Source organism: Hylobates moloch, unplaced genomic scaffold (genome assembly GCF_009828535.3).
Source record: "Hylobates moloch isolate HMO894 unplaced genomic scaffold, HMol_V3 SCAFFOLD_3, whole genome shotgun sequence".
Taxonomy (NCBI): domain Eukaryota; kingdom Metazoa; phylum Chordata; class Mammalia; order Primates; family Hylobatidae; genus Hylobates; species Hylobates moloch.
Window position 1 is genome coordinate 152,512,096 of NW_026652278.1, and position 16,439 is coordinate 152,528,534.

A 16,439-nucleotide genomic window follows, 5' to 3' on the forward strand; every position below is an offset into this window, starting at 1 on the left:
TGTGTCCTGGGGGTCTTTTTAATTTCTGTGAGTAGGATGTTAGGTGTCTCAAATGGAGGGAGAGGTTCATAGTTGTATTCTAGGATGTGGAAGAGCAACTGAAATAGAATCCAATAAGTAATTGTTGATGATACGATGAATAAGAAGGTAAAGAGGAGTTCTTTTCTGAATAATCATGACTTGTAATGAAGGCTTAAATTCTTTGGTGCTTTTAGCTTAGACTATCTGAAATATATATTTAGTATACAGATTTCTTTTAAAAAATTTTGCCTCTACCTTGCAATTACTTTTAAAACCATTAAACTCTCTATGAATTCAGATAAGCTACCCTCACCTTGTGAGGTGGCATGATGGTGAATGAAGAAATGGCACAATACAAGGAAGTAGGGCTGTAATTCTCTCCTATATTGAGGCAGTCCAGAGAGAAAAGCTTTTTTTTTTTGAAATGGAGTTCTTGTTCCCCAGCTGGAGTGCAATGGCGTGATCTCGGCTCACTGCAACCTCTGCCTCCCAGGTTCAAGCGGTTCTCCTGCCTCAGCCTCCCAAGTTGCTGGGATTACAGGTGCCCACCATGAAGCCTGGCTAATTTTTTGGATTTTTAGTAGAGACAGGGTCTCGCCATGTTGGCCAGGCTGGTCTTGAATTCCTAACCTCAGGTGATCCACCTGCTTCGGCTTCCCAAAGTGCTGGGATTACAGGCGTAAGCCACCCCGCCTGGCCAAGAAAAGCTTTTTGAAAAGAGAGTACTGGTAGCAATATGAGCCACTGTCCTGGAGATCCTCAGGAACAGGAAGGAGAGGCTTCTAGGTAGGTAACTTTGGAGAAACTATAACAATAGTGACCCTTCCAATCCTAATTATACTAAGAGATGTAAGTGACCCCAAAGAGAGAATGAAACTACCGCATAAATAGTTACACCCAGAGATGGGGCAGTTGGTGTTCTCAAGTGATGACTGAAAACCTTCCTTATGGAATTGACTGTGCTAGTGTGGAATTCAGCACACTGCTTGGGCCAATCTTGTAGACATAAAAATGAAATGTAGAGACTTCTAGTTTAAGCTATGACATGTAAAGAGTTTGGAAATCATCACTCCCATTCTTATAAAATGAGAAAGCTGCATAAAACCTGAAAATAATTTTTCTTGGACCCATTAGGGAATTGAAGTTGCAAAACAAGCAACCACCCCAAAAATATGGAGAGGAAACTATAGACAATTATGGTCGATTTCAGAATACATGGAGAGAAGTTGATGGAGCCCTAACCGGGTAGAAATTCTTAAGCTGTATCTTCGATATATTATTGGAGACACAGTAGGGATTAGATTGAAAGTGAGAACTTCCAGAAGGCTGCATTATTAGTGCGGACTCTACACTTTCCTGGGTTTTACTGCTAGACAACTTATCTATATTTCATGAGAGTATCTGAGAAAGATACAACGGTGGTACTAGCAGGGGAAGAGGACAAGCAAACACCGTGAAATACTCCCGAACAGTCTTATAAAAAAGACTTATTCTCCAAGGGAAAATATCTTGCAGAGGTTTACTATCCCATCAGATTAAAGGGCATTTCTTCCACTCCAGGCTTTTCTACTCTTTCTGCCCTGCCTTTGGTGGGGAGGGAAGCTAAAAAACACTTGTGAAGGCCACAGCCCAGAAATACAGGCTCACTAAGACTTTGATTGAATCATAAAATTACAGAATACTTCCCCTCTACTGTAACTTACCATGATACGAACAAGGCTTAAGGTAAAACAGTGTTGTATAGCTTAAAGAACTGCAAGATGCACGATCTCTTTGTGGAGGAGTACTTGGGGAGCCCAAAGGCAACAGGATAGACAAATGGTAGGGCACTACAAGAATTCTATAGCTACAGTAAACATTAAATACAGTCCAACTTCTAGCCGGAATAACACAGAAACTCCCACTACCTCAATTTCTATTGCCTGATGTATCATGTTTGGCTTTCTACAACAACAAAAAATTACGAAGTATGCTAGAAAGCAGGCAAAAACAGTGAACATATAAAAAAAGCACTGGAACCAAATCAAATATGACACAGATAATAGGTCAAGGAATTTAAAATATCTATGATTAATATATTAAGGACTATATTGGAAAAAGGAGACAACATCAGGAACAAATGGGGAATGTTAGCTGAGAGAAGGAAGCTCTAAGAAAGTATCCACAAATGGCTAGAAACCAAAACATTGTAACGAAAATGAAGAATACCTTTGGTGGGCTCATCAGTAGTCTGGAAGTGCCCAAGAAAGGTGTCAATGAGCTTGACGACAAAGAAACTTCAGAAATGAAATGCAAAGAGAACAAAGAATGGAGAAAAGAAAATGCAGAACATCCAAGAAGTGTGGTATAATTTTTAAATTTGTAACATATATATAACCAGAATACTAGAAGAAGAAAAAAGAGATAATAGAGCAGAAGAAGTGTTTTAGGACACAAGGTTAATATGCAAAGTCAACTGCTTTCCTGTATATCTTTCCTGTATACCTATATACAATCAATGCACAATTGAAATTTGAAATTAATAAATTAATACTTTTAACAGCATCAAATATTATCTAGGTATAAATATAACAATTTTACAGGATTTATATAAAAATATTATTTATATATAAATAATAGCGAGACATTCTGTGTTCATGGATGGGAAGACTCAACATTGTAAACATATTAATTCTTCCCAACTTGAGCTATACATTTCATGCAATCTGAATCAAAATCCTAGAAAGGTATTTTATAGATAGTGATACACTTATTCTAAAGTTTACGTAGAAAGGCAAAATACCTACACTAGTCAACACAATACTGAAGGAAAACAAAGTTGGAGAACTCACACCATCCAGTTCCAAAATTTACTATAAAGTTACAGTAATCAAGGCAGTGTGGTGTTGGAAAAAAAGTAAATACATAAGACAATAAAACATAATAGAGATTTTAGAAATAGACTCATGAATAGAGTCAACTCATCTTTGAAGAAGGACCAAAATCAATTCAAGAGAAAGACTAATCTTTTCAATCAATGGTTCTGGAACAATTGGACATTCATATGCAAAAAAATGACTCTAGACACAGATCCCATACTTTTCATAAAAATTAACTAAAAATGAATCATAAACTTAAATGTAAATGCAAAACTGTAAACCTCTACAAAGAAACAGAAAATGTGGGTGACCTTGGGTTTAGCAATGAGGTGGTAGATACAACACTAAAATCATGATTCATGAAAGAAAGAATGTTGATAAATTGGAATTTATTACAATTATAAACTTATACTTTATGAAAGAGTCTTAAGAGAATTAAAAGACAAGCCACAGACTGGGAAAAATATTTGCAAAATGCATGTTGAATAAAGGACTTGTATTCCAAACATACAAAGAACTCTTAAAACTCAACGATTAGAAAGTGAAGTATCCAATAAAAATAAGCAAATGATCTGAACAGACATTTCAATAAAGAAGATATACAGATGGATACCAAGCATATGAAAATATGCTCAACATTTTATGTCATTAAGGAATTGCAAATTAAAACAACGAGATGCCACTACATACCTATTAGAGTGGCTAAAATGCAACTAATTGATAATACCAAATACTGACAAGGATGCCAAGCAACAGGTATTCTTTTCCATTGCTTGTGGGAATACAAAATAGTACAGCCATCTTAGAAGACAATTCGGTAGTTTACTAATGAAGTTAAACATAATCTTATCATACAATCCAGCAACTGCACTTATAGCTATTTACCCAACTGATTTTTAAAATTTATGTCTCATGAAAACATGCACATACATGCTTATAGCAGTTTTATTCGTAATCACCAAAAACTGGAAGCAACAAACATGCCCTTCAATAGGTGAATGGATAAACAAATTGTGGTACATTCATACAATATCATATTATTCAGTAATTAAAGGAAATTACCTATCAAACTATAAAAAGGCATGAATAAATATTAAATGCATATTGCTACATTAAAAAAGCCAAACTGAACAGGGCTACTTTCTGTATGATTCCAATTATATAGCATTCTAGAAAAGATAATGCTATAGCAGCAGTAAAATGATCAGTGGAGGGCAGTGAAACTATTTTGTATGACGCTTTAGTGGTGGATATGTTACCCTATGCATTTGTGAAAATCTTATAGAACCTCACAGCGCAAAGTGTAAACCTTAATGTATGAAAATTAAAACACATCATTTTGAGTTCAGGGATCCCAGGATGGAAAGCAGGTTGTGAAAAATACAATCTACGTATATTACAAATTATAGAACCACCTCACTGAAGATGGTGAGGGAAAATGTGCTGACCTAAGCTAAGTACCTTTAGAAAGGAGTGCAGTCTGAAAGGTTAAAGGCAAAATATATTGTGCATAAGCACTGTGCTCTATCTAGTTCATAACATGGTCCCCTGTGGAGGTATGACTTAACAACTCTGACAGTGCCATAAATGCATATGAGAACTGAACAATTAGATAGAGGTTTGGCAGATAGTAGATGATCAGGTTTTTAATTGTTGGAGTGGGAGGTTGCAGATAAGCGAGTGGAAAAGCATATGCCATGTAATAATGGGTCGGAGTTGGAGACATTAATATGAACTCATGTTTAGTTTAATATGGATAAATGTGATTACATAGCACGTGTATACACTTAGGGTAGTATACATTCATATATCTCACTGCTCTGTCACTTGATGGGTCCTGGAAACAATGATACCCTTAGTAGTAACAAATATGTCCAGTGCCCCAATTTTGGTTTTTAATATTATTCTCCAGTAAAAGGAACCAGGGCTGCTTTAATAAATGGCTGATTCTGGGGCTAGGGTAGGAAAAATACAAGATGAGCCTGGAGAAACGTGTAGCGCTAGAAAGTAAGGAAATGCTTAAAAACAAGACAAAACAAGACACGAACCAAACACAATTTGGGGCATGTATTAAAGAGACACAGTAGCTAAACAAAATAGCTCCACAATGACCAAAGCTGACACAATTTGAGCAACAAAATAAAGTAGTAACAGATTATGACCCAAAGTATAATATAAACATCCACGAGTCTATACTGATATAATGAATGATTGAATAAAGAAATAAATGGAGGAGAAAGACAATCTCTTGTGCAGAACTGTCATTTCTCTGCTCAAAAGTGGAGGAGGAACATAATCTCCCACACCACACCATTGTGAACTGTACATAGAAACTGCCTTCCGAAGAGTACAATATGAAAAGAGAGAAAAATAACTTTATAGTAGAGAAACCTGAAAAACATACCTTAGCCAGGTAATCAAAATGATGTATTGACTTAAGATGTGTTGGAAATGGTACTTTACCTCTACAATTTCCCTCTTAAAAACACATAACTCCAGTCTAATCATCAGAAAAAAAAATCAGAACAATCTCAATTGAGGAACATTCTACAACAAACCTGATCAATAATCCTCAAAACTGTCAAGGACATGAAAAACAAGGAAAGTCTAAGAAACTGTTACAGCTATAAGTGGAACCGAGGAGTCCTGAAAACTAAGTGGAATGCAACCTGCATGGAATGCTGCTAAAAAATGGGATAAAATGAAGAAAATATGAAGTTTGCACTTTGGTTAATAATAACATATTAATATTGATTCACTAATTGTAATAAATATGTACCATATCACAGTAAGATGTTAACAATAGGAGAAATTGGGTGTAGAGTATATGGCAACTCCTTGTAATAGGTTTGCAGTTTTCTAAAATTTAAAAAATATTATTTAAAAAATGTGAATTATATTGTCAGGTCTGTGAAAACTACATCTTATTTCAATATACAGTTCTAAGCAATAACCTGTAGAAAAGTTTGTGTGTCCAAAGGCTAATTGATGATTTAATAACACTAACAAATTGTTCCAAATTATATGGTTTAGGAATTTATTGTAAGGAAAGATAACAGATAAAGTCAGAAATTTTGAGTGGAGTTATTTTTTACCTTCTTAAGAAAAATAAATAACTATGGGAGACTGGAAGAAAAACATATATCACTGATTTAGGACTAAATAGTTAAATAAAAGTTGTTTCATTTCTCAAAAGTAATCACCTCTGGACTTAAAATAAGCCAGGTTCCACTCCCATCTCTCTTTAAATAAGGGAATTTGGTATGAAAATAAAATTCATAGAATTTAAAGCAATGCTTTAAGAATATGTTTTGCTATGTGTATCAGACATACACACTTTCTCAAGATTCTGTTTCTCAAAGGCATGAAACTAGGAGTGTATAAGAAGGGTAAAGAAAAGGAAGCTTGGGTTTCTTGAGTAGCCCTTTATGAATACACTTAAAGGTGTCTGAGTAAAATATGGGTTTACAGCTTTTTCCAGTGTGAAACATCTTTTGAATACAATAAGTTTAGCAAGGATACTTGACATAATAGTAAGTTTATTTTTTTCACATAGATTTATTAAGAAACTATATTGCCATGTGGATTTAAGTTCTGATTGTAATAACTTTGTAATCCATCCCAGGGATTTATGGCCTGCATCTTAAAAGCCATTGGAATGATTACATATTTTGCAAAAAAATTTCTAAAATACAGTTTTTACTAGCCACGTGGAGCTTGAAAAAATGGCTTCTAGGAAGATCAGTTTTATTTCTGTCATGCTCTTTGAGTTGATTTCAAGAAAATTGCATCACTCATTACCTATAAAATGTGTATGAAAGATCTACGGCTTTGTAACAGATAGGCATGAGTGAATATTTAATATAAATATTTTACATACATTTTATTGTTTCACTTAAAAGCACAACAGCTGGGGTTGGGGTGTTTTATTATTTAATAGAATATAAAATCTAAATAATTAACATATGAAAATGTAACTAAATGCTTGCCTGAATGTCTAGGTTTATTTTGGGGATTTTTATCATTTATATGAATATAGTTTTTTTCTGATAAATTTTGCAAAACTCTAAAGATTAAAAAATGTCATGTACAATTTTTCTTCTGTCTCTGCCCATATTAAGGTAATATGGATCTCCATTTATTTCCTTTCCCATATTAACAGCTGAAATTTCTACTAAATTTCTTAGAACCAAAGAGATATTTTTATCTTTTGACACTGTAACTCTTCTAAAAGAGTTACATATCTTCTTCTTGACTTTGGTCTCTAGGGAACTCAGAAATCAATTAACAACATCATTTAATTTTTTTAATGTCTCTAGTATTTATGTTTACTTACTTAGTGTAATCTTGAGCATGTTTTAATGTCTGAACATCATTAGCCATCGGTATTCAACTTTTTTACCTATTTTTAACTATTCCAAAAATCTATATAGTTGTCTCAAAATTATTTTAGAAATTATAAAAACTACACTCAGATAAATATATTTCTAAACTGTATTATATACCAAGAGTCAAAGAATTCTTTTTTACATAAAACAGTAATTTATTTCGGGTTTCAAAATATACATGTAGAATGAAAATACCGAAAAAATAGCATACAAGTTGGGAAAAGAGACTATATGGAATTAGGTGTTCTGATTATAACACTGTAGTTATATACATATAATAGGACTGTAGTAGTTTATATAATATACATAATATTATGAATTATATATTATTCAAATATCAATTACATAACAGTAGATAAGTCAATACATGTCTAGGTAACGATTTACCCAGAGGTAGTCAAACGAAAAGTTAAGGGCAAAATTCTCACCTTCACTTTAAATACCAGCCAGAAGCCCAGGGGTCCCCATGGCCACACTCACTTCTAACCAGCTGGCTATAAAATTGGAGTTCCCACAGCACTCTGAGTTTTAATAATTCACTAGACCAATTCATAGAACTCAGGAAAGCACAGTACTTTAAATTACAGTTTTATAGCAAAAGGAATCAAGTTAGAACTACCCAAAGAAAAGATATAAGGAGAAGTCTGGAAGCCTTTCAATAGTGCAACTACTACAGTCCTTGAGGACATGTTACTCTTCCAACAATGAAGTATCACAATGACCAAAAAGTACTGCCAGCCAGGGAAGCTCACCTGAGTTTTGGTGCCTATATTTTTATTGGTGTCTTACTAGACATGATTGAATCATTGCCAACATGACTCAGTCTCCAGGCCCCCTAAATTGCCTGGAGATTAGGCTGATATCACATGACTCAAATTTCTAATCACATGGTTAGTCTTTCTGGCACGGCTAGACTTTATCCTAAGTCATCTCATTAGTGTAAACCACCTAGGGACTCGCCATGAGTCACCTCATAAGCATAAACTATCAGTTGTGGTCTGAGACACCCAACATAAAATCCCCCTCTTCCTTCTTCATCTATTTTTTTAAACTATGATATTTACATAAAATGAAGACAAAAAGAGATAGTGTACTAATGTATTATCAGTTAGTCTTACCATCTAATTTCTTTGTTAGATAACTGGTGATAATGACAATAAATATAAATTTGGCAACACTAAATATATGGAGGCTTATCTGTGGATTTCCTTCCATATATGAAGTTAATTGGACACATATATCCATAATATAGTAGAATTTACTTATTTTAATAATAAACTTATTATATATAATCTAATTCGAATGAATTCAAATGGTAGAAATATAATGAATATGCCATTGTATACTCGGTCCCCTTTCTTCAGGGACACTTTACCTGAATAATGACTCAGATACTGACTACCAAGGCTTTCTTTTTTTTGCAGTAGGCTAATTTGCCACACACTATACTTTGCCATTCCCAGAAATTACTTTGTTCAAATTCCAAGCATATTAATATAGATATTCACTAGTATTTAAGTTGAAAATATCACAATTTAATTGATTATAAACAAACATCCAAAATTCAAAGTGATAATAGCTATATCAACTTTCATCAATTTCCTTTTTTTTTCCTGAGAAGCTTATTCTTCTGGTGAGTAGTCTCCTCTTCTGTATTCATTTCCCCGTTATTTCTCTCCCTGCCTCATACTCTCACACTTGTGGACATGCTATCTACACTAGAATACTTCATCAGTAACTCAGCAATATTTTGCCTGGTTACTTACCTGTTTCCCCATCTATGTGAACTTGGTAGTTTGTTTATTCCATTACCAGAGGGCCTTTTGCATTGCATTACTATTAGTTATTAATTGTCTGCCTCCCCACCTGCTCTGAGAGTACTCCAAGAAATGGATGGGGGCAATTTCAAATGGGTCTGTTATATCTCCATGACCAAGAACAGATCTTAGCACTCAATAATGTTCAACATTCAAATATCAATATCAAAATAGGAAAAATAGTATCAAAATAAAGAAAGTTTTTCATAAATTAATGAGAAAAATTTATGACCCAGTGATGAATACTATTTTGCTGTCTACATGAAAAATATATGAGAATACTATAAAATATAAATTAAAATGAAAATCATACAAAGAGAAGTTCACTTGTGAGGGTATGACAAAAACTGCAAATTTCTTTAAATACAAATAGAATGTTGGCACCAAACTCGTAAATATATGATATATTGTGGAAAATATTCAACAGTTGATTCTAAAAGAGAAAAATAAAACATAATTTGAATACATCAAACATTAGGAGCTTTAAAAGAGTTCTAATTTTGCTGTGCAATTTCATCATTTCACAAATGTATGTATTTATGTACATATATCTATATATACCCATACATACAAATGTGTACTTTGGAGCCGATCCCATGAGACCTAAATTTGGATATGTGAATAGTAACTTTTAAAACAGCATCTGTGAAGATCCGTCTGAAGATAAGTTTGACATTTAAAATATATTCTGTTTCACTGTGGAGACAAAAGTTGAACTGGTGATTAAAAAAATTGTTGTTTGACACGATAAAATAAAAAGAGACTTTGCTGGACATTATATCATTCCAAAGACTGCCTGTGTGGTGACAAGCAAGTCGTGTCCAACTTCAGGAATTGTTTTTTTTTCAAAAAAGATGAATAAGGCCATGTGAAATAGGCAGGAAGCTATAACATGACACATGTTTTCCTGCAGTATTCCTGATGGCACTATTTTCACTAATATTTAATAGACCATTTACAATATGTCTAACAGTCTCTTTAAATTTAATTCATAATACACATAAAAAGTATAAACCTTCAAACAATAGCCTAGAATAAGTAAGGTTCTACTAGACATGCTCTCCCCCAACCCCCCCCCAAAAAGATCTCTAGAGAAGTTAGAAAAAGCCAGGAATGCATGTGTAGTTCAAAGATGACGTGAGTGAGTTTGGTAACATTTAGGTGTCACGCTTTATTTCCCCAAGCGTAATCTAGTTCTGTGATAACTCGGACATTTATGCAAGCTTAACTATGGCTTCTGAGAAGCTAGGTATAAACAGAAGGCTGTTCTTTAGGAAATTTGTCACAGAGATGCTCCATGACCTTTGGCAGTGGTAAATCCCAACAACAAGGGCAATCCAACAGATTTGCTCATATGATGAGCAGACTCAATTTTGCACATCCAGTAGGCTGCATAAATGAAGCCCCGACCTGAGAGACCGCAATTCCAGAACAGGTGTAAAATCTGCCTCAGAACCATTAATGTCTTGCTTTTTTTGACCCCAAAATTCAGAATCAAATAAAAATACAAATTATATGATGCTACTGTTGAAAAGTCTTTCTATATTATCTGTCAGACAACCCAATGGAAATAGAAAACTGCTGATACAAGAGAACCTTTCCAAGCAGTTTACCTCTTAAAGGACATTATAAAAGTCTACTTTTTTTAAGACTAGAAAACACTAAGGCAATTAAATAATATAGACTATTCTATATTACATGGAGTTCATAGCTATATTTATGAATCTCCTCAAAACTTAGGTCAAATTTATATAATAGTTTGACCACATTTCATACTACTGAAAATGGACACTCTCTTGTCATTAATATATTGTCCATGACCCCGTGTGCATCAAAATCTCAAGCTTATATCTGAGTCAACATGTAAGTGGATTGGTGGAAATAATATTGAAGATCGGCATCTTTCAAAATAGTGAACTCTCCTGAGACTGCCTTTGAATATGAGAGAAATATAAAGCCTAAGAAATGAACATAGTTAAATATTGGTCTTGTTCTAAAAATCTGACACTCAATTTAATTACGAAGTCAAAACTCCAATATGTGCCACTTCACATAGTTTAATGGCTGGTTTTCTGGCTAAACAGGATTTCTGTGTACTTCAAGTATAATAATGTAAAGGAAAAAATGACTCATAATAGAAAAATTATTTTTCATTTCTCTACATTAAATTTTTTTAAATTTTCTGTATTATATTTAAAGTGTCTAATTGCTCTAAATTACTGTAATTAAGATGTGTCTGAAAAATATTTTCCATTTCAAAAGTCTTATCTCTCAAACTGACCCTATTTTTCCATTACTCTTGTTTTTGTCCAAATACATTTAAGATATGGACAAATAAGAGGAAATATATAGTATTTCTGCCGAATACACAAGTTTTTTGTTTGGTTTGTTGGCGTATTATGAATTATGTTTATATACCACAGAAAAGACACATCATTTAAAATTAATGTATATAAAAAAGATTCTGGAGTGCACATTTCTTTCCTAATTGCTATCACATTTACCTGATGTGATTGTAAAGCAAAGTGGGATGAATTCAGGGAAACTGTCAGTCTAGAGATGCTGCTTTTTCTGTTGTAGCTTAGAGAAAGATTAGGATGGCTTAAAAAAGAATAAAATCCTGTCATTCGTGAAAACATGGATAAGCCTGGAGGACATTATGTTAGGTGAAATAAGCCAGCACGGAAAGACAAATACCACATGTTTTCACTCATATGTGAAAGCTAAAAAAGTCGATCTCATAGAAAGAGAGAGTAGAATAGTGGTTGCCAGAGGCAGGGAAGTGTGGAGGGAAGAGCGTTGCCAGAAGTTGGTTAATGAATACAAAATTACAGCTAGATTAAGGAATCAGTTTTAGTGTTCTATAGCACTATAGGGTGACTACAATTAACAGTACTTTATCATATATTTTCAAATGGCTATAAAGAACAATTTCGTATGTTCCCAACAGCAAGAAATGATAAATATTTGAGGTGATGAATATAATTATTACCCTGACTTATTATACATTGTATACAGGTATCAAAATATCATTCTGTACACCACTAATATGTACAATAATTATGTGTCAAATAAAAACAATAATAAAAGCAAAACTAAGATAAAAATAGCTAGAAACCAAGCAAAGTAGTAAATAAAACATAAATCATCATCTTTCATATGTGAGAGACAGAAAAGTTATTTTTCTTTTGTGTTATAATATGATACTCATTTCACATTCATATCCGAAGAGTCAGCACAAAACAGCATTGCTTTTTACATGATCTGGCACAGGGTATTTAATGCAAGGTCTAATTGGAGAAACAACCCAGTAGTCTCAGTATAGTACAACACTGAGATTAACATTTAGCTTGTGTTATGCCTAATACCATCTATACCAATACCAAACTCTACTTATTAAGTACCCTCTCACTAAGGGTGCTGTGTGGGGCTCACTCAGAGAACTTTATATACAAGTCTTTGCCTTCTAGAGAACTTCATAATAAAAAGTATAGAAAAGTGAAAGGTAGAATACAAGACAGAATTCACTTGCAGAAAGACCCACAAATCTTAAAATAAATACATCACATTTTATTATGTTAAAATATATGTATATGACTCTATGATACCAGACATAAAAAATAATGGTTACAGGATGTGAATTTGATAACTGTATTTATATCATATGAAAATTATATGCTTATTATTTTATTATGTAATTATACACTTATCTTATTAGGCAATTATGAACATTAAAATACATCTTCATTTGTTAATATTTGATCCCAGGGATTCCTAGTTAATGAGTCATCCAAAATCAAATGCCAAGAAAATTTGTTTTAGATTCTTTATTACAATTAATAATTTCATGACCTATAATGTCCAAAACAATTGAGTTTTATTTGTCAGTGAAAGATATTTTATACTGGAGTTTGTTATTAAGTTAGTCAAGATGTAGCTTCAAGTATTTAAATTGAAGAAGCTTAAGAGAAAAAAATTAAAACTACTAATACAATAAATGAAACAGTAGATAAAGTTGCATATTTTACTAGACACAGTTAGTGGAACTAAATTCTAAGTATGTGAGTATAAGTGACATTTAATTCTAATTCAGAATAACTAGAGGTAGCCTGCATTGCATTGGCCAGCCCTTTTGTCTCTGTAATGTGCATGTGTTCTGGGGCTATCTGAGCATGTGTATCACCTTGAAGTGAAACTAAGTAGATTGCCTGCCCAAAGGGAAGGTGAAGACAACGCTTGAATAGGACAGCATGCCAAAGAACCCATGGTCAATCTGTACTCACAAAAAAAGATGAAAGTAGATTCTTTGGAGAGTTGAAGCTAAAAGCTGTCAGCAAAGAATAATCTCATGTGAGAAATCTGAAAATCATGCTTATCTTTTCTACAATAAATAAGTGGTGTGGTAGTAACTTCTTTTACTTTGGAAGAGATTATTTTGTAGAAATGCTGTATCTTTAAGTAAAAGATAAACATGGTCAACTAAGAGTTACCTGCATTCAAAGAGAAGTGTTTTTACCAAACCAAAAATTCATATTTTACTTTCAAGGTATTCGTCAGAATACTAGTGTGTGTGCATGTGTATGTGTGTGTGTGTGTGTGTGTGTGTATGTGTATAGTCATGTATTGTGATTTTTTTTGACATTCATTTAAAGATAATGAAAATGATGAAGTCATACTTTTTGTTACAAACTGGAAAATAATCTATTTCTTAAGGTTCTTCTTCAGCTAATGATCAATCTCTCTCTTTCCATCAGACTGGTAAAATTGGAGCCTAAGTAGTTTCCCTTTAAGCTTCTGCTCTAGCTAGTTTACACCTCAGTGTACTGGCACTGTTGATTAGGCTGTGGGGAGAGAGGACCAAGTTTAAGTATTCAAAATGGAAAGTCTTTTAGAAATTGTACTGCAGGAAATCAACATGGCACATGGATACATATGTAACAAACCTGCACATTGTGCACATGTACCCTAAAACCCTAAAGTATAATTAAAAAAAAAAAAAGAAAAGAAAAAAAAAAGAAATTGTACTGGTTCTCATTTATCTGCCACTCCAGACTTCCTTAGCCCCTGAACCTTGGCCATTTGCTCTCATCAGAGCCCTCTGGTTTCCCCTGCTGTTGCCTCATTTCCTAATGCCTCTGTTTATCTCAGCCTCATTTAAGAGTCAGGCTTTTGACAGAGCTGGACTCCGCATGGCGTCCACAAGGCTCCTGATGGTGGGAGATGCAGCCGCTCAGACAGCCCTGTGTTACCTGATGGTAAATTTACAGGAGCCCTGGCTTCCCCAGCATCTGCTTTTAGTGGTTTGGTTACACAATCCAGAAGTGTGTGGAGATTAATGCCCAGTGTGGAAAACTAAGATCAGTGAGAGACAGAAAATAAAAAAAACAATATGACAAAAAATTCCTTTCCCTTCCTTTCTGTTCTTGGACCGTTCTGAGGCATAGAACCTCTATATGTTCTCCCTGGAGACTCCTTTTTGTCCAAGCCAACTGGTCCTGTCTTCTTGTGAAGTTGTAAGCAGAAAGGTAATGCACCACTTTTATGCGTTTACCCTCATGTGTGCTTCTCTGGAATCGCACCCCTAAGAAAATGTTGGCATGTAGGCCTTGCCTCAGCCTTATGTTCTATAGGCTAGCTGGGTTAGACAGTAATGAAATCCTAATAGTAGTTCAACTCTTATTTTTTAAAGAATTTAAATGAATTAAATTTAATTTAATAAGCATTCTCCTCTAAGATATTGGAAAGCTGTAAACATAAACACAGTCTAGGCTGAATTCTCACAGAGGTATTAGTCTAGCAAAAGAGATAGATAGAGGCACTAAAGCAATAGTTACCAACCGGGATGATATCCCAAATATTTAACAATCAGCGGGGCACGGGAACTCACAAACTGCAACAGATATTAGCCTTTCAGTTGTTGGATTATTAGAGATGTTTGGGCAGCCACGTGGCAGAAGTACACTCAGAAGTTTAAGGTCTATGATAATTTGTCAGCTGGAGAAGAACTGGAATATATTACCTGTAAAATCAGGTATGGTAGTTCCAGAGTATCAGCTCACACACCAAATACTGTAAGACCAAAAGAGGCAGGAACAAAGGGATACTGAAGTGACTGAGATTTATATTAGTGGGGCACAAAGCTAGAATATTATATTATGGGTTCCTCCCACACTTGATTTTTTAAAAGTCTACTTAGATAGCCTGCTAGCTGTCAAGGTAACATATTTTCATAGCAAGAGAAAATCAAGCTTAAGAATTAAATCAACACTATTCATATAAAATTGTGTGGCTACAGGCATATACCAGACATGAACTCATGTTCAGAAAATATTCAGTGATAAATGTGTTATTTAATAAAATAATCATCGGAAATTTTGTTCATTATGGGCCAAGCTATATTTTCTGTGCAATTTTATATCTCTGGGGTTTTGCAAACTTAAGCTTAGTTTGCAAAAGTTTATGAAAAATGATATATTTTTAGACAAATAGAAGCACTGAATTACTAAAATGCCCAGCAAACTTCTGGACTTTACTTACTTGCCTTTGGGATATTTTGTCCTCTTTTAGGCAAAGGTTGGTCCCTGTTTCCTTTGAAATAAATCAAAATTTATAGGAAAAAAGCACATTTTCCACACACTGTCACTCTGAGGTTTGCTGTTCAACCACAAGGACTTGAGTACTTTTTATATGCAGTGAAATTTCTGAATCTCTGAAAATTTTGACTTCATGTTTATAAAACATCTCTATAATTCCCTATTTTCTTTAATTCTGGTCAGTTAAGGATAATTTACGATTGTAGAATTAGGTCAATTTTTCATTTGCCTTAGCTCCCCACACACACGTTGAATTTTAGTTTGATGCCTACATTTCTTTAAACACATCAGTAATGCTTTTTTGAAAAAAAAAATTTCTTCAATTTATCTTCCCTTAAGTGTGTTCAGATAGTTTTGTGACCTAAGCAAGTGATTCCCTGGGAGGTCCGTGATTTTTAGATTTTTAAAAACTCTAATTCCAAAAGGTCACTGATGTGAAAAGGCAACTCAGCAAGTCTCAGCAGTAAAATATACTAAATCTTAATAATCTGTCACAATTTCTTTCAGAAATAACCTTAAATTGGTGATGATTAAAATCTCAATATGAAAGAAAATCCACTCCCTTAATTACATTCTCTGCCACAACATGCTATGAGAACAACTCACAAATTCCACAACTTGCCCTATCTTGCTTGGTGACAGAATGGAAAGTGGTCTCATGAACTTTCTCTTCTGCTTTGCATAAAAGATTGGAATCTTTATTATTTCCCTTTATCATTGGCACTAATGTATGAAAAGTGAATCAATTTTTCCATGTTTAAA

The 16,439-nt window shown here is 33.8% G+C and overlaps 1 protein-coding gene and 1 pseudogene across 2 annotated transcripts in view; one reads left to right on the forward strand and one right to left on the reverse strand.

Moving 5' to 3' along the window:
* Positions 1 to 16,439, reverse strand: part of MARCHF1 (membrane associated ring-CH-type finger 1) — an 879,756-nt gene that overhangs the window by 358,761 nt on the left and 504,556 nt on the right. The gene's annotated exons all lie outside the window — the stretch shown is intronic.
* Positions 2,219 to 16,439, forward strand: part of LOC116481336 (14-3-3 protein theta-like) — a 72,220-nt pseudogene continuing 57,999 nt past the window's right edge.